This window comes from Petaurus breviceps, unplaced genomic scaffold, assembly GCF_028583685.1.
Source record: "Petaurus breviceps papuanus isolate PSGF00001 unplaced genomic scaffold, PetGlider_PUasm1.0 90491, whole genome shotgun sequence".
NCBI classification, from domain to species: Eukaryota; Metazoa; Chordata; class Mammalia; order Diprotodontia; family Petauridae; genus Petaurus; species Petaurus breviceps.
This window is the reverse complement of record NW_027187263.1, coordinates 659,459-687,201: the sequence shown is the minus strand read 5'-3', so window position 1 is coordinate 687,201 and position 27,743 is coordinate 659,459. Positions and strand designations below refer to the sequence as shown.

Here is a 27,743-nt window from a genome sequence, read left to right as displayed (position 1 = left end):
AGATTTCTCCAAGGCATTGACCTTGAATTTCACTGCAGTTTTCATTTGTTCAGGGTCTTCCTCCACCTTCTTCTTCTTCATTTTTTTAGCAGGGTTGGATTTTGGAGGCTGTCAACAAAGACATCTCCAAATTAGAGCCTCCAGTGAGAATCTACAGCAGAGGTCTGTGAATAACCCATCCTAAGGCTCAGCTGGGACTCCATGAACCAAATGACAATTGTCAATAGATTAGGGTCTTTCAAGGATGAGAGCAAATGATCTTGGATTTAGAGATTTAAAGTACTTTAGTGATCATCCATTCTCCAGTATGGTGAGTACAGAAATTGCTGAATTTAGATTCAGGAGATATGGGCTCAAACTCTGCCCCTGCTACTGACCACCTGTATGACCTTGGACAAATCACTCTCACCTAGGGGAAACAAAGGCCCAGAGCTGGTAACGAACAGATTTTAACCTGTCTTTTAATTCCAAATCCACCACCCTTTCCATTGAACCAGGTGGTCTCCCCTATACATATGGGGGCTCAGCAACACAGGCCTGGAGCAGGCTAGAATGAGTTTCTTTCTAGGGGTCCAGGTGAATCTGACTAATCATTAAAACCATCAGAGATGATTATCAGTTCTCCCATTCCTTCTATCTAGTCCCTTTAGGCTCAGGTGAAACCAATCTGATTGATCTTCTAATGTTCTAATCAGATGATCTAATTTCTCCTTGGAGCTTGTTGTAACTTTTTGATGGAAGAAAGTTTATGGAAGGCTTATGTATGGCATAGTATTTTGAAGCATTGTACCCTTACAGGCTCTTGTGATCCCAAATGTTTCCATTTGTGAGTCATACTCCTTCCCTGATGATTTCAAATATGCTCAAAGCTCTCCCATGCTAAAATGAATTAATCTCCTCCTTTACTAGTTACCTTCTCTCATTATCATTTGTTGGTCAGTCATGTCCAACTCTTCATGACCTATGGACCATATCATGTAAATACAGTCCATAGGGTTTCTTGACAAAGATACTAGAGTGATTTGTAATTTCTTTCTCCATTGGGATTGAGGTACACAGAGGTAAAGTGACTTGCTCAGGTCACACAAATATTAAGTGTCTGATGATTCCAGGCCCAGCATTTTATTCATTGAGAAATCTAGTTGCCTAGTTATCAAAGATAACTCCAATAATATGAATGTAGGACAGTCAAAAAACACAGAAATAATGGAGAAAAAAAGGATGGCCAGATTTAGATGGGAAGATAAGATTGGTTAGGAATGTGTTGTATATTGAGGTATTGAGGGGAGATAGCTAGATGGAGATGTTCTGAAACTAATTGGAAATGTGGAACTGGAACTCAGAGAGAAGTTAGGCTTGGGGATGAAGATTTGGAAATAATGTGCATAAAGAGGGTTGCTGAGACCATGAAAGTGAATGGGATTACCAGGACAGACTTGCTTTTGGGGGAATATCCACTTTAAGAGATCAAAAAGAAAGTGAGAGAAAAAAATGTCCCTCTTTGCCCATATTTTATGTGTGTGTGTGTGTGTTTTTTTTAGCATAAATGACTATTGTGCTTTGTCAAGGGCTTTTTCCGAATCTATTGAGATAATCATGGGTTTGGGTTGCTTTTGTTTTTTTAATAGGTTAATTAGATTGATTGTTTACCTACTGTTGAACCATCCCAGAATACCAGGATTACTTGGTCATAATAAATGATTTCTTGGACACTTATAGTTTGACAGGATTTTGTTTAAATTTTTTGAATTAACATTCATTAATGATATTGGTATATATTGTTCCATGAATGATATTGGTCTCCTTTTGTGTTTTGTCTTTTCTTGGTTTAGGTATTAAATGATCAGAATTCATTATACATAGTTATATATAATAAAATATAGAAAGAAGCAAAAAAAAATGAGAAGCCAGGTACAAAGACAAAGAGGAAGAGATTACAGACATAGGAAGAGAAACAGCACAGTTTGGTGACTTTGAAGATCAGAGAGGAGAGAATATTCAATAGCAGAAGTTGATCAACAGTATAAAAACTTTCAAAGGTCACTCAATTTAGCAATTAAGGTGTTGGTGATATTAGAGAGCATAGCTTCAAAGGAATGGTGGAAGAAAAAGAATGATGATCAAGAACTGAAAATGAATAGATGGAAAGATCCAGTAGTGCTTAAAATATTATGGAAGAACTTTGATAGACTTAGCTCTTCTCAGCAATACAGTGACCTAAGATAATTCCAAAATGATGAAAACCAGAAGATGCAAAACCAGAGGAAGAGCTGTGGAATCTGAATCCAAATCCAAGCGTACTATTTTGACTTTGTTTTGTTTTTTCTTTCTCACAGTTTTTCACTTTTGTTCTGATTTTTCTCTCACAACATGACTAAGGTGGAAATATGTTTAATATGATTGTACATGTATAGTCTATATCAGATTGCATGCCATCTTGGGGAAGAGGAGGGGAGAAAGGAGGGAAATTTTGGAACTCAAAATCTTATGAGTGAATGAAGTAAACTACAAATAAATAATTTTAAATGTTATGGAATGACACATGATAATGCATATTCTCTAAAGCCATATTGATTTCTGATGTTAAACCATTTACTAGTGTCAAGGACGTTGGCAGCCAGAACTGTCTTTTTGTGGTCTCCAGTAGCTGTGGCTGCTGAGAATGTGGAGGTTATAGCACCTGGAGAGGTATTTGCCAGGCTGGGTCTCAGCTGCAGCTGCTGCCCAACAATGGTGGCAGGAAGTACAGCAGGTGGCCTAGGAAGAAGGAAGAAAGGCTATCCCAGTACAGTTGCTGGTCCTATCTCTACCAGGATTTGAATAGAGTTGAGTTGAGTCTCCTCTGATGTGGAGACAGTGGTTTTGCTCACCTAACACATGCCATTCCCTATATCTTACTTAGGGTGCATTTCTGCTTCAGTTAGGCTGGCTTGCTTGCTGATCAGAAAAGTTACTGAAGAAGTAGAGGCCTGAGATGTAAATAACATTTCCAAAAGTTTGTGAGTTCTAGAACTGCTCCCTTTCACTCATGGGCATTTCATTTGTTGGAAGAGGCAGAAAAGGACATTCTTAATAACAAAAACAGCTTCAGACAGTTCTGAGGACCTGAGAGAAAACTATCCCTCAGATAAATGTAATGGGAGGACCTGTTTGAAAGCAGCTCAGAGGCACACAGATGGAAGGTAGAGATGACTGTAGGGCATTTTCCATTAACTCAATTACATACAATTATTTTCTGGGTTTTGAAGCATAGAACAAAAATTACAAATCAAAGATTATGGAAATGCTACATATACATTATTTGTTATTCCTGATTGATTTCTAGTTGTTGGGGGGTTTTGTCTCTGTTCATGAGGAGGCCCTGATTTGAGCCACTGGAGCCCAGAGGCCAGATGAAGAGATGAGATGATGAGAAGTCAGAGATCAGAAAAAAAAAGAAAATATAGCACCAGCCACCTGAAGAGAGAAGCTCATAGTGAAGATTGCCCCTGTTGCTGGAACTGAGCAGAGTAGAAGAAAATCAGAAAATAAGAACAGAGACCTTGGACTGAGTCAGCTGAGAGAGCTAAATGAAGCTAGCTGCAGTAGCAGGGAGCTCATTGGAGAAGAGCTAGCTGGATGTATTGTCCTTTAGCACCATTTACAGTCAGAGAGAGAAGAAAACCCTCAAGAGTTTGATTGCCTTCTACAGGCCTAAAAACTATTCAGAGCCCCACAGTATAAATATGAGGAGCTTTGCTGTTCTCAGGCTTAAGCCTCAGAGTACATAGTTCTGGGGTGAACTACTTGTCACAGAAATAGCTTAACAGAATTTCAGCTCTCCACCAAGGGAGCAGCCCTGGAAAGTGACAGTCCTCAAGCACAGGGATGCTCTTTTACTGAAAGAGTTTAATGTTGCTACTTTACAACAATAAAAAGAATAACCAATCAAACAGTAAACATTTATAGGGCGGCTAGGTGGTACAGAGCATCGGCCCTGGAGTCAGGAGGACCTGAGTTCAAATTCGGCCTCAGACACTTAACACAAAAAACTAGCTGTGTGACCTTGGGCAAGTCACTTAACTCCAATTGCCCTACCTTCCTCCCTCCAAAAAAGCAAAAAAAAAAAAAAAAACCAGAAAATATTTATTTATTAAATTACAACTTGTTAAGTACCAGACTCTGCACTAAGCATAAGGAATACAAAAAGAGGCAAACGACGGTCCCTGCCTTCAAAAAGTTGTGCTCTAATAAGGGAGACAACATGTAAACAAATATATACAAACAAGCTATACACAAGATAAATGTTGTAGTTTGTCCTTCATCTTCTACAACAACCAGTGGCATCACAGGGTGATTTCTTCACTTGTCTGTGAATTGGATTTAAGTGAGGCAGAGTTGCCCAGAGTCATTAGCCTCACTCTCTCTTCCTGAGTTACCTAAGTCCAGTACAAGACAAAACTCAGGGTGACTGCTGAAGGCTCAGGATACAATAGATGATGACCTTGGTATCTTTGATGACTGATCAAGTTCTAAGTGTTCCACAGTTCCTGCTTCAGATACCTTCATGGCTTTTGGAAGAAATTGTTCTCATCTGCCCATTCACGTGCTTGGGGTGAAAAGCTCCCTAACTCATGAAGAGGTTTGAGGCCTGTGGGTTACCATCAACCTAGTTTAGCCCCATCTGATGAAGTGGCTATCAGAGTTATGGCCTTTGAACATGCTACCGCTTCTGGAGCCACAGGTAAGAGTTGGGAGGATCAGGTGGTCACCAAAAGTGGATGTGCAGCCCTAAAAAGGGTTCAGCATGCCCTCGTGCCAGAGATGCTAGTCCTCTTGAACACCCCATTCAGCCCACAAGATAAATAGGAAATAATTAAGGGAAGGCACTAGAATTAAGAGATGTTGGGAAAGGCTTCCTGAAAAAAGATGGGATTTTAATTGGGTCTTCAAGGAAGCAAAGGAAGGCAGGTAGGTAGAGTTGAGGAGGGAGAGTATTCCAGGCATGGGAGATAGCCAGAGAAAATTCCTAGAGCTGAGAGATGGAGAGCCTTGTTCATGGAATGGTCAGGAGGTCATGTCACTAGATCAAAGAGTAAGTGACAGGGGAGTAAGGTGTAAGAAGACTAGAAAAGTAGGAGGGGACAAGGTTATAAAGGTCTTTGAATGTTGGACAGAGAAGTTTGTATCTGATCCTGGAGAGTCACATCATTTTAACAGTCCAAAAGTAGCAGAGAAGTAGATTTGTCCAGCAGAAGCCTAGAAAGGCACAGAACAGAAACAGGTGAAGTATGCGGGATACCTTTCTCAGCGAAGAGCACTGTCATCCAAGCCTATAGACCAAAAATGATGAAGTGCCCCAGGCAACTGGGCTTCCCTATTCATATACTTCACTGCTAGGTTTGTGCGTTCTTCTCCACCCCATAGACCTAATGTGCCTTGTGGGAGAATATAACACCTGTTTACAAATGAACTGTTCTATTTTGATTATTCCTACTTTTACCTCCTGGTAGTATTATAATTCTCATTTTGCCTTATCATCTCTAATGTTTCATGTAAATGGTGTCACTGACTGATTTTATATAAATGAAAAACAGACCAATGGGGACTCATGAGTTAAAGTGGTGAGTATTAAGAGAATATTGCTCTCCAATATACCCAAGGACCCTCAGAGTTGAGTAGTAGAATGTGGTAGTGCCTCTGGCTGGTTCCCCACTCTTAAAATTAACTTCCCTCTGCAGACCTGTTAACATGTATGCAGGTGAGTGAGCAAGTTCAGAGAGAGAGAAGTAAGATACCAGTCTCACATCATTATGCCCAGACTACATAAGCAAAGGCAAAAAGAGAGATCAAACCAGCAATTGACTGAGAAATATGGTCAAGGAAAAGCACTTTTTTTTAAGTACTGGGAAGACCTGAGAAAGTTTTTAAGCATATGAAAATCAGCCAATAGCAAAGTTGAAATTGAAAATGCATGGATGGGCAAGAGGGAGTGGAAATAAATCTTTAATAAAAACAGGTCCTGGATAAGTTAGGAGGAAATGAATCATTGGTCCAAGTAGGGGAATTAAACTTAATGAGTAGTAAAGTTCTCATTTCTGACTGAAGGGAAGGTGGGAGGAAAGGGTAATGCTTTTGGGAGGTTTTGAAGAATATATTAGAAAATATGAGGAAGTTCATGTTGGATGACTTCAAGCTCATCAGTGAAGTCATAGGCTTAGATCAGAGGTGTCCAACTCAAGGCCCAGGACTCCCAAGTGTGGCCAGAATCAGATTAAAATTTAATTGGGAAATGTTTAACAAAATACATAAAAATATAGTACAATATAGATATTATTAATTTGTGGCTTTCTAAGTCAACATGAAACTCATAGGGATCTGTTTTACTTTGAGTTTGACACTATGGAGCTAAGTCATTTGCTGACTTATGACACTTGGACTTACGAAAGAAATAAACAGTAGAAAATGTTCAAATAGATGGAATGTCAACCTATAGCAATAGTTTAACTATTAACAAAATAATAATAACTCACATTTATATAGTTATTTCAGGTTTGCAAAATACTTTATATACATTATTTCATTTTATTATGTAACAAATTTGTAGTCAGTGAAATCAGTTCAATTTAATGACTTTTCTCATCAACATTCAATAATCTTGGATAGGGGTAGAGAACCTATGACCTTGAGGCCACATGTGTCCCTCTAGGTCCTCAAGAGTGGCACTTTGACTGAATCCAAACTTCACAGAACAAATCCACACCCAAGGACCTAAAAGGACACAGTTTCCCACCCCTGGTCTTGGAGGACCAAAGAACTGAGATGGTAAAGGTTACTAAAAGATGGAGATTCTCAGACTGAAAGAAATAAGTTAGGGATAAGGGATTCTTAGGTAATAACCAATAAATCAATAAGTTGGTAAACCATGAGATTAAGGCTGTGTAGAGAGGTAAGTGAAACTAGAGAGAGGGAGATGGATTGAAAGCAGAGGAATAATCCAAGAAACCAAAGGTCATGATAAAAGCAAAATAACGTATGCATGAAGTTTCCAGAAGTAGAGGAAGGTTTTGAAATAGCAATAATAATATTTATATAGCACCTACCATATTTCCAGTCACTGTGCTGAAGACTTTACAAATATTATTTAATCCATACAATAGCCATGGAATGTAAATGATAATATAAGTTCAAAGTTCCAGCTATTAGAGGTGGTAAAATTATAATAAGATGGTGGGATCTGAGGTATGAGTATATAGATGTTTAGTTGAGTCAAATGAGGAAGTGGAAGAGGATAAGAGATTGTGTGGTCAAGTTGCCAGAAGGGTTGTTGGCATGAAGTATTATGGCAAGGGTTTGGGTAGAAAAGAAGACTATAAATCAATTACTGAAGTTATCTTGAAATTTAGAGGAATAATCCGCAGTTCAGTAAATGACCACAATCAAAATGGAGAGAGTGGGGCCTAACTGGATTGCATTTTAATGTGTTAACTTATTTTAAAAATAGCAATATTAGTGTTTATCCTTATATCTCCCAGTTAGTCGAGCTAAAGGGTAATTCTCTACCTCGCCTACCCTCATGTTCCAGCTCTGTAGCTGGGCAAGAGCCCCTGACACGAAAATACCAAAAACACCACCTGTCATTCACCTAGATCCAGAGCTGGGAGGGGCCTTAGAAGTCATCTAGATTAATGATTTAATTTCATAGGTGAAGAAAATAAGGCCTAGAGTAAGAAATGACCCATTCGGGGTCACACAAATAGGAAATTTTAGATTTCAGATTCAAATGCAGGGTCTTGTACAACAAATCTGGTGCATTTCCCAGGACGACATGCTGCCTTCCTTAAAACAGGATCGTTTATTAAGCACCTACTTTATTCTAGGTACTGTGCTAAGTGCTTTACAAATTGCTGTGGTTGTTTGTCCTTCATTCTCAAAGAGGACTATGACATTGGAAAGGTGATATCATGACTTGCAGGTGAATTGGATTTAAGTGAAGCAAAGTCACCAGCCTCACTTTCTCATCTGGAGCTATCTGGGTCAAATCAGGACAACTGGAGGGGGTCACTTTACAAATTAGCTGAGACTTGAAGGAAGCCAAGGAAGCCACTAGGCAGAGATGAGGAGAGAGAGAGAGAGACTTCTAGATATGAAGAACAGGGAGTGGAAATACCTAGAATCAGAAGATAAAGTATCTTGTTTGAGGAATAACCACTGGAGACCAGTGGCCATGGATCACATTGGATCACAGAATGGGGTATAAGGTGTAAGAAGATGGCCAAAGTAGGAAAGCACCAGGCTACAAAAGGCTTTAAAAAAACAGAGGCTTTTATACTTAACCCTATAAGTACAATAAGAAGCCACTGAATTTGATTGAATAGAGGTCATCAAGGCCAAATTCTTTATTTTACAATTGAGGAAAATGAGTTTCAGAAAAGTGGTGAGAGGAAACATGAAAGAATAGATAGAGGACTGTACTTAGAGACAGGAGAACTGCATTTGAGTCCTGCCTAAGGCATTTACTAGCTGTATGAATATTAGAAAGTCACTTAACCTCTTAGAGCCTCAGTTTCCTCATCTGTAAAATGGGAAGAATAACAATGGCAACACCCAACTCACAAGATTCTTGTGAGAAAAACTCTCTGTAAACCTCAAAGCAGCATATAAATATGAGTTACTATTAAAACCAGATAGCTAACTGATGAGAAGAGACAGGTCTCCTGTGTCATAGGCAAAGACTTTTTCTTCTATATTGTTTTAAGCTACACAAAGTTAGGCTCTGTACACTGCTTACTAGTCATTTTGTTGACCATAAGATTCTTCCTACTATAATAAAGGTAGATTGGATACTCTAAAAGGCAGTCAATCAAAACTAGCCATGTGACCTTTGGCAAGTCACTTAACCTCAATTGTCCTCCAAAAAGCACATAAATACATAAAAGGCAGTCAATCAACAAGCTTTTCTTAAGCAAGTCCTATGTGCCAGGTGCTAGAGAAAAAAAGACAAAAAATAATGATTAGTCCTTGCCCTTAAGAAGATTTTGGTTGTTGTTCAGTTACCTCTTATTCTTCATGACCATATGGGGTTTTCTTGGTGAAGATACTGCAGTGGTTTGCCATTTCCTTCTACAGCTCATTTTACTGATGAGGAAACTGAGGCAAGTAGAGTTAAGTGACTTGCCCAGGATCACACAATGAATACATGTCTGAGACCAGATTCAAATTCATGAAGATAAGTTTTACTGATTCCAGGCTTAGCACTCTATCCACTACATCACCTAACTGCCTTTCTTTAGAAGTTTACATTCTATCAGAAGAGACAACATGTACACCTAAAAGTATATAGAAAAGACATACAAAATCAAAGCAACTGGGAAGGGGGTGGTACTAATAGATGAGGGAGAATGATAAAGTGGCATAGGAGATGGTATATGAATGAAATGGTAGATTAAAAAACCTCACAGGTTCAAGCATACCATGTTTTCCCGATAATAAGACACTGTCTTATTAATTTTTTGGACAGAAAAACACCAGAGGGCTTATTTTCAGGGGAGGGCTTATTTTAATGAACATTGACAGCAATTTTAATAAACAGGTAAATGTGAACAAAAAAATGTACCTTTATTCAATAAGTAAATCGCTGGGGAAGAACAGGATGATGTGCTCACTGCTGCAGCTCTGATTGGATGCAGCTTGGAGCGCGGCATGCATTTCACCGGGGGGAGGGGAAGGGGACGGTGCATGCAGAGGGTACCGTAATGTAGCGTGTAGCTCAGGGGATCACCTTCACTACAGTAGCAATCTCAATAGGGCTTATTTTTGGGGGAAGGCTTATTTTAGAGGAATCTTACACAGTAAGGGGAGGGCTTATTTTCGGGATAGGTCTTATTATCGGGGAAACACAGTAGTAAAGAGTGAGTGGATTCCAGACATGCAGGACAGCCAGCATGAAGGTACAGCATTGGAAGATGAAACATTAAGTATGAAACTAGCAAGAATGTCAGTTTGGCTGAACAACAGTAACACTAAGGAGGAAAAGAGCCTCTAAATGGGGGCAAAGAGTAAAACTATGGAACTCTTTGAAGAACGCCAGCTAATGATAAAATCTGGTCCATTTATTGATATTGGTAGTGGATGTAACCAGAAACAAATTCAGGAGGGTGGTATTTCATTAGTGATGCCAAGTATAGGGTGGATTAACATCTGCTTGACTGTTTGGACTAAAATTATCCTTGTCTATTCTCAGTCTAGAAAAAGTTTTTGGTTTGGGTTTTTTGCATGGTAAACTGGACCAAGTCATTTGGTCAATAAACATTTATGAAATACTATCCCAAGAATGGGGATACAAAGAAAAATAAAAACAGGGTCCTTGCCTTCTGCCCTAGAAGAACTCCCATTCTTTGGGGAATGAGAATGTGAAAACAACTGTCTACGTACAAAATATACACAACACAATGCAAAATAATCCCAAAGAGAACACATAGTGGGGGAAGGGAAACCCCGGGAAAGGTTCTTGCAGAAAGTGGGGCTGGAGCTGAATCATCAAGGAAGCAAATGTATATGAAGAGTGAAAGCATTTAGATGTGATGAACTGCCAGCAAACAGGGAAAAAGTGGAGAGATGTAGTGTTGTGTGAGAATAGAAAAAAGGGCAAATGTTGATGGGATCAAAAAATATTTGAATTGGGAATAGAGTAAGAAGACTGAAAAAAGTAGAATGGGTGAGTTTGTGCAGGGCTTTAAAAGGCAAACAGATTTTTTGTATTTAATTGTATTTATATTTAATACTGGGGGGAATAAAGAACCATCAGAGTTTATTGTCTAGAGATATGATGTGGTTAAAAATAAGATTTAGTGCAAGGTTTAATAGATAAAGCTGAGTCCACAGTTATTACATAATTAATTTTAATAATAATTAGTTAAATAGTTTTCTAGATAGTCGATCTAGGCTCAAGATTTGAAAGAGATATTCAAGATCACTCACTTAATCCAACCTTGTCATTTTGCTAGTAAGTAAACCAATTTCCAGAGAGGTTCAGGGACTTGCCAAGATTACACAAGTAGGAGAGAGTATAACCAGGAACAGAGTGTAAGGCTTATAGTTCAAAATCAAGTGTGCTTTCCTCTACAATACATTACTCTCATTTTTGTTTGTCTTGGTTTTTTTTAATATTATTCAGGCAATTAGCTTGACTCTCAAATTTCTTTTTTTCCCTCTTAAGATACAAGTTTTGAGATGATTGAAACGCCATGTTTTATTTGTTGCTTTATAAGCAAACAATAAATCTCATTTGTACAGATATATCAATGTCTTTATTAATTTACTCAACATTGCAAGGATAAAGTACCTAGTCTGTTCCCTGTGTTGAAAGCTGGAGAGATTCAAAGCTTAAGCCCTGGTCTCTGCCATTATGGAGCTTATAAAAGAGCAAAGGAATGGAATAATAATAGTAATGATGTTAGTAGTTGTAACTAACATTTGTACAGCACCTTAACATTTGCAAAATACTTTATATCTCTTCTTTAATCTTCTCAATAATCCTGTAAGGTAGGTATCATTACTATTCACATTTCCACTGAACCTCCTAGCCATTTAACAATAATAGCCTAGTAGCAATATTAAAAAAATAATTAGTAATAACATGGTGATCTGAGGTTTGCAAGTGTTATCTCAATTTATCCAAATCTATGTAACTCTAATCCACAAGCTTAGTAAGGACATAAATACACAGAAAATGATTCATAGTGTTACTCCATTTATTTTCTGTGGCTCAATACCAATTCTCTGAGTCACTGCCTTTGTGGTAACCACTCTAATTGGGATGAGGCTACTTCTTTGAGATTGAGAGTTTCTGCCTCTGGTATACTATCCATAGGAACTGAAAGGCAAGGAGTAGAAAACTCTTGTAATTTTAGGCTATAATTCTAAGCAAAATCAAAGAGTAGTACAAATTACAGACAGAAATTTCAATGATTTAGATGTGAGTTTGTATCTAGACAAGATCAGTCATTTCTAGAGAAGACACATAGTGAAATGGAACAGGTAAGGGCCAGAAATATAGTTTATGGTCTCTTTTTTTAATATGATTAAGACCAGTCTCTTTTCTTTGCTTTTATTTATCAATCTATAAAATGGGGATTATAGAGATCATGTGAAAATGAATTAATGAGGGGCAGCCAGGTAGCACAGCGAGTAAGAGCACTAGCTCCAGTGTCGGGATGACCTGGGGATCAAATCCAGGCTCAGACACTTAGCACCCACCCAGAAACACCTGGCCATGTAACCTTGAGCAAGTTACTTAACCCCAATTGCTTAGGGGCGGCCAGGTGGCTCAGCAAGTAAGAGCACTGGCTCCAGTGTCGGGATGACCTGGGGATCAAATCCGGGCTCAGATACTTAGCACCACACCCAGAAATAACTGGCCGTGTAACCTTAAGCAAGTTACTTAACCCTGATTGCTTTTTTTAAAAAAAATGAATTAATGAGAAGAGGTAGAACCAAGCTGGCAGAGAAAAGGCAGGGACTCCCCTGAGCTCTTCCAAATTCCTCTCTAAACAACTTTAAATAACACCTCAAAACAAATTCTGGAATGGCAGAACCCATACAAGGACAAGGCAAAACAGTTTCCCAGCCCAAGATCACTTAAAAGGTCAACAGAAAAAGTCTTTCACACCAGGGTGAGAGTGAAGTGTAGCCACTACAGACTGTATCCACTACAGGCCTCACCATCATGGGCCATACCCCCATCAAACCAGCAGCAGGCCTTGGGGGCTACTGAATCAGTACTACCAACAACAGCAGCTTCTGGAGCTCTCAGCCTACAGATGGTAAGAAGGAAGGACACCTGGTCAGAAGGAGACTGCAGGAGTCCTTTTTCTGGCACTGTAGCAGGGAGACAGGGGGGGCTGGGACTCTGTTGCATAGCTCATACTCAGATCCTGGTCACAGTCCCAGGCCAAGGAGGAGCACGAACACTAACCAGAGCTTCCGCCACAGGGGAGAGGGGCCCTGCATGTGGTTCCAAGGTAGAAAAGAGTACTTGTAGTCTCTCACAGAACAGATCACAGGCCAAAAGAACAGTAAACACACCAGAACTAGCTCTGAAAACAGTTGTCCCAAAAACAAAAACAACAACCCTAAAGCTTGAGACAGCACCTCTTCCACTCCAGGAGCAGAGCACAACTTTTACATAAAATTAGTCAAGAAATAGACTGGAAGATGAACAAACAAACAAAAGATCTTGACCATAAAATGCTACTATGCTGACAGGGAAGATCAAAATACAAACTCAAGAGAAAACAAATAAGTCAAAACTGCTGCATACAAAGTCTCAAAAAAATGTGAATTTATCTCAGGCCCAAAAAGAATTCATGGAAGAGCTCAAAACAGATTTTAAAAATCAAATATGAGGGAGAGAGAAATTGGGGAAAGGAAATGAGAATAATACAAGAAAATAATGGGGAAAAAGTCAACAGCTTGGCAAAGGAGATACACAAAAAAATGAACACTGAAGGAAATAACACCTTAAAAAATAGAATAGTCCAAATGGTAAAAGAGACACAAAAATCCAATTTAAAATACCTTAAAAAGAAAAATTGACTGGAAAAAGACAAACAAAAATTCACTGAAGAGAAGAACTCCTTGAAAAGTAAATTCTCCAAATGGAAAAGGAGATACAAAGGCTCACTGAAGAAAATAATTTCTTAAAAATCAGAATTGGGCAAGTGGAAGCTAATGACTTTATGAGACATCAAGAAACAATAGAACAAAATTTAAATATGAAATAAATATGAATTATTTCATTATAAAAACAACACACCTGGAAAATTGATCAAGGAGAGATACCTTAAGAATTATTGGACTACCTGAAAGCCATGATCAAAAAAAAAAAAGAACACTATCTCTCAAGAAATTTTCAAGGAAAACTACCCTGATATTCTAGAACCAGAGGGTAAAATAAAAATTGAAAGAATCTGCCAATCACCTCCTGAAAGAGATCCCCAGATGAAAACTACCAAAAATATTACAGCCAAATTTCAGAGCTCTCAGGTCAAGGAGAAGATATTGCAAGAAGTCAGAATGGAAGAATTCAAATATTGTGAAGCCACAGTCAAGATAACACAAGATTTTACAGCTTCTACATTAAAGGAGCAGAGGGCTTGGAATATGATATTCCAGAGGGCAAAGGAGTTAGGATTACAACCAGAATACCTACCCACCAAAACTTAGCATAATCTTTCAGGGGATATTCAATGAAATAAAGGGCTTTCAAGTATTCCTGATAAAAAGAGGAGAGCTGAAGAGAAAATATGACTTTCAAATATAAGGTTCAAGAGGAGCATAAAAAGGTAAACAAGAAAGAGAAATCTTAAGGAATTCAATAAGATTAAACCATTTATGTTCCTAAATGGAAAAATGATATTTGTAACACCTAAGAACTTTCTCATTATTAGGGCAGTTAGAAGGAATATAAAGTGACTGAGGGCACAGTTGGAAGTTAAATATGAAGGCATGATTATCTAAAAAATAAAATAAAATTTAAAGGTGAGAAAAAAGCATGCACTGGGAGAAGGGGAAAGAGAGAGGGGGAATAGAGCAAATTAGCTCACATAAAAGAGGCATGAAAGAGCTTTTACAGTAGAGGGGAAGATAGGGATGTGGAGGGGAGTGTGTGAGCCTTACTTTCATTAGAATTGGCTCAAAGAAGTAATAAAATACACATGCAATTGGGTATAGAAATCTATCTTACCCTATAGGAAACTAGGAGGCAAAAAAGGATAAGAGAAGGAGGGGCATGTAGATAGAAGGGAGGGTGTGTTGGAAGAGGCAGTAGTCAGAAGAAAAATGCTTTTGAGAGTCTTCAGAGGAGGAGCCCTGAGAGTAGCAGCCATCACAGGGAGCGACCTGCAAGTCAGGTACCACTGCGGCCTGGACTGCAGCTACCACCATGGTGCCCCTCTGCCCAGGAGATGTCCTGGATAATGTGTCTCCATGCTCTGTGAGAAACTATTTAAGGCAGGACTTGACGGCAGGACAGGCTGAAAATCTTACCAATGAACTCATTGAAAAAATTAAGTGTGTGTATGATCAAGTGGGATTGCAGGAGTTTGAAGAAGTATCCTATGAGAGTACTCTCAAGGCATTGGTTTATGTGGAAGTAGAATACACAGTTCAGAGAAACAGTCTGGATTTTCCACAGCATGTCTGCCCCTCCAAAGATATTCAAACAATCAGTACTAAGGCTGACAAAAATGTCTCTGAGTTTGATGTCCAGATAAGCATGAGACAGGATGAGTACCAGAGGATTGCCTTGCTGCAGGAGAAAGTTTCAGCCAACTCACCGAGGCCAGAAGCCAAGAGATACCTGGATTGGTTAGTTAAGATGTGGAAATGGAATGGACTATACCTCCCAGAAGAAACTCAAGAAAAAAAATTTTTTAACATTAAAAAGAAGCTAAGTCTCCTTTGTATAGACTTCAATAAGAATCTGAATGAGAATGCTACCTTCTTGCCATTCACCCAAGAAGAGCTGGGTGACCTTCCTGAGGACTTTCTAAACCCCTTGGAAAAGACCAAGGATGATAAGTTGAAAGTCACTCTCAAGTACTCTCATACTTTTGTCTCCTAAAGAAGTGCTATGCTCCTGAGACCCAGAGGAAGGTTGAAGAGGCTTTCAACTGTAGATGCAAGGAGGAAAACTGTGAGGTTTTCCAGGAGCTGGTTGATCTCCTGGCTCAGAAGTCCAGCCTGATAGAATTTAACTCTCATGCAAACTACATCCTAGAGATGAATATGGCCAAAACAAATCAAGATGCCACCACATTCCTAGATGAACTGACCCAGAAACTGAAGTTTCTTGGGGAAGAAGAGTGACAATCATTTTGGAGTTTGAAAAAAAAGAAAAAGAATGTGAGAAATGGACTCTAGATTTCAGCAACCAGATCAATGCCTGCAACATGCACTATTACATGAACCAGGTGGAGGAGACTCACTATAATGTCAACCAAAACCTGCTGAAGGAGCACTTTTCTATACAAGTAGTCATCAAGGGCCTTCTGGACATATACCAAGAGTGCCTGGGACTGACCTTTGAACTAGAAGAGAATGTCAAGGTGAGGCAGGAGGATGTGAAATTGTATTCCACGAGGGATGTTGACTCAGTGATAGGAAAATTCTGCCTGGACTTGTACCCCTGGGAAGGGAAGTATGGTCATGCAGGCTGCTTTGGTCTACAACTTGGTTGCCTCCTCAAGGATGGCAGCTGGCAGATCTCCACTGCAGCCATAGTGGCCAACTTCACCAAACCTACACCAGATGCCCCCTCCCTGCTGCAATACAGTGAGATGGAGACATCCTTCCACAGGTTTGGGCATGTGATACACCAACTTTGTTCTCAGGCAGAATTTGCCATGTTCAGTGGGACCCATGTGGAATGGGACTGCGGAATCACTGTCACAGATACTGGAAAATGGGTATGGGAAAAGGAGCCTCTGAAGAGTGTCCCAGCACTATAAGGAAAGAGAGCCCTTCCCCCAGGAGCTTCTAGAGAAACTCAAGTCCCATCAGTCAAATACAGGTCACTTCAGCCTGTGTGAAATTGTCCTCACCAAGGTGGACCAGGCCCTGCATACACAGACAAAAGCAGAAGACCCAGATGAGGTAGGTGTACGCCCAGCTGTGCCAGGAGATCTTAGGGATTCCAGCCACTCCAGGTACTAACATGCCAGCCACTTTTGGTCACATGGCAAGAGGCTATGACGCTCAGTGCTATGGCTACCTTTGGAGTGAGGTGTACTCCATGGACATGTTCGACACACACTTCAAAATGGGAGGGGTCCTCACCTGTAAGGTTGGCATGAACTACAGGATCTTCATCCTAAAGTCCCATGGCTCTGTGGATGGGATCAGCATGCTACAGCAGTTCCTCAGCCAGGAGCGAAATCAAGACGCCTTCTTCCTGAGCAAAACCCTGAAGGTGTCGGACAGCAGCTCAGTGCCTTCTGCCTAATGATGGGCCAGTCCCAGAGGCACAGGATCTCTTGCATGCATCTCCATTCTTCTATTTATGCTGTATATATAAGAAATGATAGCAGGGGGAGGCTAAGTGGTGCAGTGAATAGGTCACAGGCCCTGGATTCAGGAGGACCTGAGTTCAAATCCAGCCTCTCCAATTGCCCTACCTTTTCCCTTCCAAAAAAAAAAAGAAATGATAGCAGGATGCTCTCAGAAAAACCTAAACTTTCATGAACCAATACAGAGTGAAGTGTGCAGAGCCAAGAGAACATTGTACACAGTAACAGCAATATTGCACAATGATCCACTGTGAATGACTTAGCTATTCTCAGCAATAAAATGATCCAAGATAATCCCAAAGGACTCACGATGAAAAATACTATCCATCTCCAGAAAAAAAGCTGATGGAGTATGAATGCAAAGCAAAGCATCCTTTTTTTTAACTTTCTTTATTTGTCTTGGTTGTGTGTCTGTGTTTTCTTTCACAAAAATATGTTTTGCAGGACTGCACATGTATGACCTATGTCAAATTGTTTGCCATCTCAGGGAGGAAGGATGGGAGAGAGGGAAGAAGAAAATTTAGAAAAATAATGTTAAAATATGTTTTGCATATAATTGGAAAAAATAAAAATTAAATACTTTTTAAATTTTTAAATAAAAGATAAAAAAGGGGGAAAGTGCTGCTATAAATATTTTAGTATATATAGCCTTCTTATCAATGTCTTTCTTGGGGTATAGACTTAGTAAGGGAATGAATCACTGAGTTAAGAGGTATAGACATTTTAGTCATTTTATTATCATAATTGTAAATTACTTTCCAAAATTGTTGCACTCATTCAGAGATCCACCAAAAAAATGTACTGGTCTACTTATGTTGGTCATGTTATGATAGAAAACACTTCCATCATTTACTGTTCCTATCTTAGTCAATTTGTAAAGTGTAAGGGAAAAGCTTGGGATAGTTTTAATTGACATATATATATATACATATACATACATACATATATATAAATATGTTAGGGATTTTTGAGCATTCTTTCCTATGATTATTAATAGTTTACAAGTCTTTTTTTAAGGGATTATAGATACTTTCTTTTAGAAGGAAATGTCTTTTGGGTAGACTATATACACGCATATTATATACACACATATTATTTGCTATATATATGTTAATTATATATATGTATGTTACATGTATATATGGATACCAAACCTCTATTAAAGAAATTTAATGAATACATTTTAAATCATCCAACCATGACCCTTTTTATCCCAGACTCATTAATTTGTGCAAAAGCTTTCAGTTTCATGTAATCAAAGTTATCATTTGTAATTGCCTCAATCCCGTATTTGTTTAATAATGTCTCTTACCACTCTACTCAAAGGGCTATAAAACAGTGCATACCCTTTCCTCTGAAATACCACTGCTAGGTCTGCATCTCAAAGAGATTTTTTTATTTTTTAAAGAAAAGGACCTATTTGTACAAGAATGTTTAGCAGGTCTTTTGTGGTGGCAAATAATTAAAAATTGAGGGGATGCCCATCAATTGGGGAATAGTTAAACAAGTGGTGGTAAATGATTGTAATACTAGGATGCTACAAGAAATGGTAAGCAGGATGCTCTCAGAAAAACCTGGGAAGATTTATAGGAACTGATGCCAAGTAAAGTGAACAGAACCAGGTGAACATTGTACACAGTAACAGAAATATTGTATGAAGATCAACTGTGCTTGATCTTCATCTATTCTCAGAAATGCAATACTCCAAGAAAATCTAAAGGACTCATGACGAAAACTGCTTTCCACCTCCAGAGAAAGAATGGATGGAATCTGAGTACATATTGAAGCATACTATTTTTCACTTTCTCTATTTTTTGTGTGAGGTTTGGGATTTTTTTGAGGGGGGGGATCCTGTTTTCTTTCACAATATGACCAATATGGAAATAACTTTGGTGTGATTGCATATGTATAAACTATTAAATTGGTTATCAGGGAGAGTGGACAGGAGAGAGGGAGAGAAAGATTTTGAGCTCAAATTTTTTTAAATGAATGTTAAAAATTATTTTTACATGTAATTGGAAAAATATTATTTTTTAAAATGGGATAATGATTCTAGAGTATTCTGAAATGTAAATTGCTCCAATGAAATATAAGGCATTTTTATTTCTCACAAACTTTCGTAGCATAATCATTAGGTTTCAAAGGCCAAGAATCAGTGACAAAGCAGTGTCTGGGATAAGTAGTTGTACAAGTCTGCTCTTCTACTTGAAATGCTGAAGTCCAGAGAGGCCTGGTTAGAGCCAAATCAATTCTAATTAACTTGTTTATGCACAGCAATACCCAGCTGTTCCTGGAAAGGAAAAAAAAAAATTCTCCAATACTAAAATAGGCCAAACTGTAGAGAAAATGACATTATAATATTACTGGTGATAAGTCTAAATACATTTCCATTTTATCTCAAAGTTCTATAGCTTTTGATAAAGTTTAAGAAAGATAGCTAGAAGATACAGTGGTCTGATAGAAAAATAGATGCAAAAAACAACATGATCGTTCTTTTCTCTTAAAAGTACTCAAAAGCCCTGATGCTAGGAAACCCTAATCCATAGTTGGGAAGAAAAATTGGTGAATTGAAGAATGAGTTTCTTTTTACACTTCTATCCTAAAGGCATATTAGTTATTTGTTTAATTAACGCACTCTCCCTTCATTAGAAGTGTTAACAGGAAAGTACCAATTCTAGTTTACTGATAAACTAAGGTTAAGTCAATTCAAATTTTATTTTATTAATGGTTAAAACCACAGCAGAAAATTCCTCTTCAACTGTTAGCTTTAGAAATAGAAACGCAATTTAAAAACTATTAATGAATTTGTTATTATTGGATTAATTTTCTGCCTTTAGATGTTTAGATTAATTTAATAGAGCACATGTTCTCTGTAAGATCAAATAAAATAAAATAAATTGATTTACCAGTCTGTCATCTCAGCTAAGACAAAATTCTTTTTTGATATCTCCAATAAAAATTTTTAGCTACTTCACAGTGTAATTTTCTTGCCTCCAGATACTGTTTAGATCAATGAGGGTACTTTACAATATATTCATCATGATGGCATGTGAAGAGAACATGTTTCCAACAAAAAAAACATGAGTCCAACAAATTGGGCTCTTTGATCTCCCAGTGACTTTCCATGGGTAGGACAAGTCCTACCCAATGGACTCTAACTCCAATATGAAGAAAATGCTCCCCATTATTATTGTGATTCCCTCATTTTATACTCTCCTGCCTCTTTACCTTTTCTAGGGCTACACCCACATAACCTGGAATCAAGTCCCCATGGCCATTTCTGTTGAAATCCTTCTTTCTCTTCCATCCCCAGTTCAGGTGTCATTAATCCTTCCTGATCCTCTTCCCAACCCCTAACAGCAAGAAAGGATCTCCCTTTTCTTGAATCTTTCAAAATACTTTTTTTTTAATCTCTCCCATTCCCTGGTACTACTCTAATTGATATTAGAATTATTTGTTTATATGTCTTGGCTCTGTGTAGGAGTTTGTAAGCTCTTTGAGAGCCAGGACTGTGTTTGATTTCCTTTTTGAAAGGAAAAAACACTGAAGACAATGTCCTCTATAGTATTTTTTTTTAATTTGTATTTTCAGTATGATTCGTGCAATTATTTTTCTATGCATGCCTTGGGCACACTTTTGGCCTCAGTTTCCTCATCTGTAAAATGAGAAGATTATACCGGGTGATTTCTAAATTCCCTTCCAACCCCAACATTCTGAGATCTTATCATCTATAGATTCTAGTCCCAAGCTTCACTTCTATGACAGTGATAAGTTTGGACATTCAGACCCTAATGTAATTTAAAAGTTGTCTCTTCAGACAAGAGTTGAGGAAGCAGCTTCATTTTCATCTGCTGTACTAAGGAAATGAACAGATGTCCCCCAAAGATGACCTGAGGCAAAAAACCTTTAATGGCTTTTCTATTCTCAAATGAGAAGAAAATATTTAGCCACATGAGATCTACTCAGTCATTTCCTGAGACTGGTTTAGCTTCATAAACAACAACATGGGGAGGGCTGTACTTTTTCATTTGTGGTTTGCAGCAAGGATGGCCACGCACTGATACAATGTATCTATATTTAGTATCTGCATTTAAACTATTTTCTACTGAAATGTGGTCGTACAAAATTTTACTAATTTTTATTAATTAAAAGTTGGAGAATTTCAGTCATGGAAACATTCCAAAGTTCTCATTTATAAAATGAGGGAGTTAGACTAGATGTGATCTAGGCCTTGTCAAGTTCTGATAGTCTGAGATTCTAATTCTATAATTCAACTACTCTATTTTTTCAAGAAGTAAAATTTATTCTATGTTGATGCAATATTTTGAAAGACCACTTTTTATGGGCGGCTAGGTGGCACAGTGAATAGAGCCTCGGCCCTGGAGTCAGGAGGACCTGAGTTCAAATCCGGCCTCAGACACTTAACACAAAAACTAGCTGTGTGATCTTGGGTAAGTCACTTAACACCAATTGCCCTCCAAAGAGAAAAAAAAAAAAGACCACTTTTGAAATAATCAATGTGGTAAAACATCACAAACCATTTCCTACAACTGTCAATTTTCTAGGAACATCATTGTGTTTTAAGGAACAACAAATACAAAGAATTCAGAGAAGATTTGGGAAGACCTTTGGGAACTGATGTGGAATGAAATAAAATCAAGAATATAATTTGCACAGAAAATGATAATAATATAAGGAAAAATAACATTAAGAGACATCAGAAACCCAAAATACATATCAATTCAGTGATTATATATATATATATGTGTATATGTATATGTATATGTATATAAAATTCCATTTAAAACTTTACACTGCTTTCTGTGTGGATGTATGTATAGATACATACATACGTGGGTGTATAAATATGTAGTTAACACAGGATTGGATGGTAATTCCAAATCAGTTCACATGTTCTTCTCTGGTAAAAATTCTCTCATTTTTGCCACCATTATGACACTACAGAATTTGTTGATTTTCATGATTAGAGAGAACTGTTCATCTACAACAAAGGCCCAGCCATTCCTGCCGATAGCTAAAACTGACAGCTGAAACAGCATTTAAAGCACATCTTGGATAAATGTTCAAAAGCATGCCCTTTGGGCAATTTCCTGTTTTACTGGAAAATCTACTCTCCTAGTGTCTGATAAAATAGTATGAACAGTGGAAGCTTATACTGCAAGGCATGTTCTATGAACCATTTGACAGTTTATCTGATGAAATCCACTCTATTCCTAGTTTAAATAGACCACATTCCCCCCACTGAGGAAGCCCAGTCTAAATAGTTCAGTAGCCTTCAGGCTGATGTTGTTCAGTTTTTAAATTAACTAGTGTTTCATTGACATTTCCCAAGCAATTGTACCCCCCAAAATACACACTGAAGATTATCACTTTTTATTGTAATTCATCCTATTTTAAATGGTTTTGCTTCTCTGGAGAAATGTCTTAGAAGATTATTAATACATCAGTGACCTAAAAAAGGTTTGAGTGGCCTTGTTTCTTAACCTGATTGCACTGCACTTAGCCTTTCCTAAATGACTTCTCTAATCACAACTCATTATTGGGATAACCTCAACATCCTGTAAAATCTCCTCAGATTTGGGACTCCACCTCATCATTACCCTCTGCCTCTGTGATTGGAGGATGGGGCCATGAACTCCAAACTTCATTTAAGGAGAGATCTCAGCTCTAATATCAACTCATTTCTAACCTAGCTGTGAGTCTTCTGTGACTGAATTCTCCAAAATGTTTTCTCATCAGTATCTTCTTTTCCTCCTTCTCCTCCCCTCCCATACCTTACTTTTCAGCTTCCCTTTGTGTTTTGTCTTCCACCTTTAGATTATAAACTCCCTGAGGGCAGGGACCATCTTTCCTTTTTCGTATTTGGACCCCCAGTACTTGGTACATTGCTTGGAATGGCACTTAATAAATGTTTACTGACGATTAAGTGTTGAAGTTTATCAAATAACATTAATGAAAAAGGATCATAGAAAGAAGAGAGAGTCAGCCCAGGTCTGAGATTTAAATCTAAATCTTCCATAGCCTTGGACAGAAGCTAGACTGACTTTCAGAAGTAGGGTGTCAAAAGATAGCTAACCACTCTTCTCCTGTCCTCAGAGTGAGGAGAAGGCAAAATAAAAATCTGCTCAAAAATAAAATAAAATAATCTCTTTTCAATATCATATCAATGAGTATTAGATTAATAGACTTTCCAGGTAATCTGGTTCTAAACCTGTCAGACATTTAGTAGCTGTGTAACTGGAACAAGTCACTTGACCTCTCTGGGCCTTAGTGTCATCAACTATAAAATATACATCATAATACTCATGCAGCCATGGAAATCCAAGACCCAATAAGTTCCTAATATTGACAAAGGGGTGGTATGAAAATTACACAATCTTCTCACTAAGCATATAGTCTAACAAGTTGTTTAACCTCTGACTTCAGTTTCCACATCACTAAAATGGCTATCATAATCTATCATTCTTTATACATTATTTACATTTATATATATTTATATATACATTATATACATTCTTTATACATTATTCACAGATTCAAATGGAAAGAGTATAGATGGGTTAAGAAGAAATTTGCTCATAAAGCAGAATTTCCAGAAAATGTGGAGGCTAATTTGATGCTGACTCTTTTGTCCCTGTTCTAGTCTGTGTCTCCATACCCATGGCAAAGACAAAATATAAAATCAAAATTACAGCATTCCCAGTTTATCCAAGAGTCTAGTGCAAGTTATATTTACATAATGTACTCTTAATAGATGTATGATGACCACAAAATCAAGAAATGTTAGAGTTAGGAGAGACCTTGGGGCTCATCTGGGCCAATCCCTTAATTTTCATTTTAAATTTACATTATATTACATTACATATCAGATTAAAACAAAACAGCATGGAGACCTAAAAAAGCAAAATTATTTCCCTGAGATCACACAGTCACAAAGCCAAGATTGGAACTCAGATTTCTCAATTTCTAAACCATTGATCCTTTCCTTAATATCATTTTACTTCCCATGATCTAACGAAAACCTGTCAGAAAATTAACTTCCTATAAAGAGAAGTTGCACATTTCTAGAAACAGATATCTCTCATGTTCATATTCAAGGTTTCATTTTCATTACAAAGAATATCATTAGACTGAAAGAGCTATAAATCTGCTTTTTTAAAAATTCAAAATCAAGGAATTATGAAATATGATTATTTCTTTGGTTCAGTTACAAAGACCCTCTGGGCTTCAGGATCCAGCCCTCTGCTTAATTACATTAGGATGAGGCAAATGTCAAGAGAGAACATTCACTCACATGTCTATGGTTGCAAAAATGCAACCACTGTAAAAATCTCTAGAATAAAAATAGCCTACAGGCAGGGGGGCTCAGGCATCCTGATCCCTCAGCTCCACCCTCTTAGGCATCCTTTTTCCTTAGTCCCATCAAGATCCACCCCGGGGACTCAGGTGGCCTGGTCCCCCACCTCCTGCTGCACTCTGGGACCTTATCCCCTATCCCCTACCAAGCCACTTTCCTCGTCTACCCCCAGGAAGCTGCTGCCATTGGGGCTTAGCCGGCCAGGAGTGGCTGGAGCAGGGCTGGACCACCATCTAGTCCTGGGGGCCCTTTCTGGACCAGCGGCACTTCTGGTGGCCTCAAAACCTTGGCACCCACTCTGTAAGCTCAGCCCTCCAGTCAGGGTCCCAGCTTGTGGCCCTGACCATCTGCCAGGAAGGCATTCTCTTCTCTGGCACAGTCCCCAGGCAATCTCTGAGTCTCTGTCCCCTGCCCCCACAGGGTCACGTCTCCCATGCTCTTGGTGGCCTTGGCCGTCTCCTTTGGAGCCTGTTACATCCTCTACCTGCACACGCTGAAGTCCAAGCTGGTCCTTTTCGGTGAGGCTGCCCCTGCATCCCCTAGGCAGAAGGCGCCAGGTTTCAAACCCCATCTCTGCCTCTTAACACCCTGTGGGACCAGCCACCCAGGGCCTTTGTGGATCAAATAGGCAGTTGGGCCTTATGGCCAGGAAGGCTATCCTCCCTTTCCTAAATCTCTAAGACCCTGTTCTCCCATCCACTGTCCCAGGTGTTCAGTGGCCACACCAAGATGGCTAGGTGGTGCTAGAGGCCACTTTCCTCCCACCCAGGGAATCACAGCAGGCCCAAAAGAGTCCTTAGGGACCATCTGGGTCAGGAGCTTATTACAGGCTGCCCCTTTCCTCTGGAATCCCGAAGCACATAAAGGGCCAATACTGCCCCCTTTTCATGGAGAGGAAAACTAAGGCCTCTGTTTAATTGTCTGTGCCCAGGCTCATGATAATTAGGAGTGCTGGAAGTGGAGTCAGGAAGACCCAAGTTCAAATCTTGCTTCAGACACTTATGAACTGTGACCTGGGGCAAGCCTTCTATAAAATTAGGGGTCATGTGGCCCAGTGCTTTCTTTGGCTCTGGGGTTCTTTTGTTCAGTCTTCCTCCTCAGAGCAGGAGCTCCCCCGGGGGAAGGCTACATCTTTTATCTGAGCATAGGTTTAGAGGTGGAAGGGACTGGGAGACTGTGGAGCCCATCCCCCTCATTGAGAGATCTGATCTTGGAGGGAACCTGTGGGGGCTTCCTGGAAGGAGGTGCCCTGTGACCTGGGCCTTGAAGGACAGAGAGTTCCCTGGCCTATCTGGGAAGGCTTGCTGGAAGGAGGGATTATTGCTTATGGACCTTGATGAAACTCCTAGAAGGAAAGAGATCCCCTTGGGGGAAGGGAGCTGGTGAGGAGTTCATGGAATTGGGCCTTGAAACACATGGGGGAGGGGGCAGAGAATAAAAAATTTAAAAAAATACAAGGAAAAGTTTGGAAAAAGGGGTTCCCTAGGGACCTCAGGGATGGCAGACCATGAGGGAGGTGAGCAGCACTGTAGGGGAAGGGGCTTCTGCCTCTTGGGAGGTCTTCCATGGAAGCTTGGCATGCACAGGAGAAGACTGTTATGGTAGTAATTCCTTTGTGTATGGACTAGATTAAGTGGCCACTGACATCCCACCTCTCCCATTCTGTGATTCTGGTGGGGGTGAACAATGTAGGCAGGTGGGCTGGGTGAGCAGATCTTGTGAGATCCGGAAAGACGGTCCATCCCTGTGTCCCTTGTCCCTGTCTCCATCAGGCCGAGAGGTGAGCCCAGCACATCAGTATGCCTTGGCAGGGGCCATCTCTTTCCCCTTCTTCTTGCTGGCTAGAGCTGGCTCAGCTGCCTTCTGGATCTTGGGAGCCACCAGTCATTGCATCCTATGCAGCCTTCTACCAGCAGGAGGCAGCTGCCAATGGGGAGGGGCTGCAGAAGGAGCCTTTGTGAAGGGCCCCCATCCAGAGCCTGCTGGCCCCTCTCCTGTGCCCAACTTTGCCAGCTTTGCCTGGGGGCTCCCCCCAGGAGAGCAAATGGGGAGTTTGGGAGCCTGGCAGATGGAAAATAAAATACAGCCCTCTACATAGGAGTGTGGCCTTGGCCAACACCCCATATTGTGTGCCCATCAATAGCATGATATTTCTGATGAACCCTGTCAAAAAAAAAAAAAAAGAAAGAAAAATAACCTAAATGGTAAGAAGACAGGAAATTTTTACTGTGAGTAAGGCTCTGTGGGTGTTTCTGTTCAGTTTATGTCTCTCATTCACAGTGTAATCAGGGGACTCAAGGCCACATGTGGCCCTCTAGGTCCTCAAGTACAGCCCTTTGACTGTCTCCAAATTTCACAGAACAAGTCCCTTTAATAAAAGGATTGGTTCTGTAAAACTTGGACTCAGTCAAAAGGCCACATCCAAGGACCTAGAAGGCCACATGTGGCCTCAAGGCCACAGGTTCCCCACCCATGGTATAAATGTTTCTCTATTTCTCATTAATCCATATCTTTTGCTCCTGTCTTTTTCCTCTTCAGTCTCTCTGTCCTTTTTCATTTGCCTAACCTTCATTTTTTTTCTTCCTTTCTTATTTTTCCTTAACTGAGCATAATACAGAACTGAAATATATTTGTATAATTTGTTCAATTTATTGACTATTGTATTTATTGAATAGTGTTTTACATACTGTAGTCTTTTTAAAGGTATTAAAAATGATGTATCTTTATTTTGAAAATGTCAAGGTTTTTTTGTTTGTTTAATCCTTGTTTCATTTCCTTTCCACAACCCCCACCCCTGTAGTTCAATAGTCCTTAACAGAGGAAAAAGTGCCTAGCCCCTTCTTTAGTTGGTCCTTTCGCTGTGACAAGGAATCAAGAAATTAATGACAAAAGTGTGTTTTTGGAGTTGGATGAACAACTGGACTCAAGGCAAAATCAATAATGCCTTAGTATTAGCTTGGAAGGAGACATATAATAGAGTGCCTCTGGGCTCTAGCTTGGCCCTAGGCTGTTAACATTTTTATAAATAATTTGGATAGAAGTGTAGATGACATGCTTATCAAGGTTGCAAATTTTGCAAACCGGATGGAATTGCAAAGGCACTAATTGGCAGAGGATTCAAAACAATCTTGACAAGCAAAAATACTGGGCCAAATCTAAAATAAATAAATTGAATAGGGCTAAACGTTCTTGGTATCAAAAAATTAACTTCATACCTTCAAGATAGGGAACACATGACTACATGGAAGTTTGCCCTTTAAGAAACAAATTTGAGTGTTTTCATGGGCTGCGAACTCAATATTATTGAGTCAATGGTG

At 39.2% G+C, this 27,743-nt stretch overlaps 2 pseudogenes; both read left to right on the top strand.

Annotated features, from left to right (window-relative positions):
* Window positions 1-14,923: 14,923 nt before the first annotated feature.
* LOC138141806 (thimet oligopeptidase pseudogene) lies at window positions 14,924-16,984 on the top strand (annotated as a pseudogene).
* Window positions 16,985-18,582: 1,598 nt separating this feature from the next.
* Window positions 18,583-26,457, top strand: LOC138141805 (prenylated Rab acceptor protein 1-like; annotated as a pseudogene).
* Window positions 26,458-27,743: the final 1,286 nt, after the last annotated feature.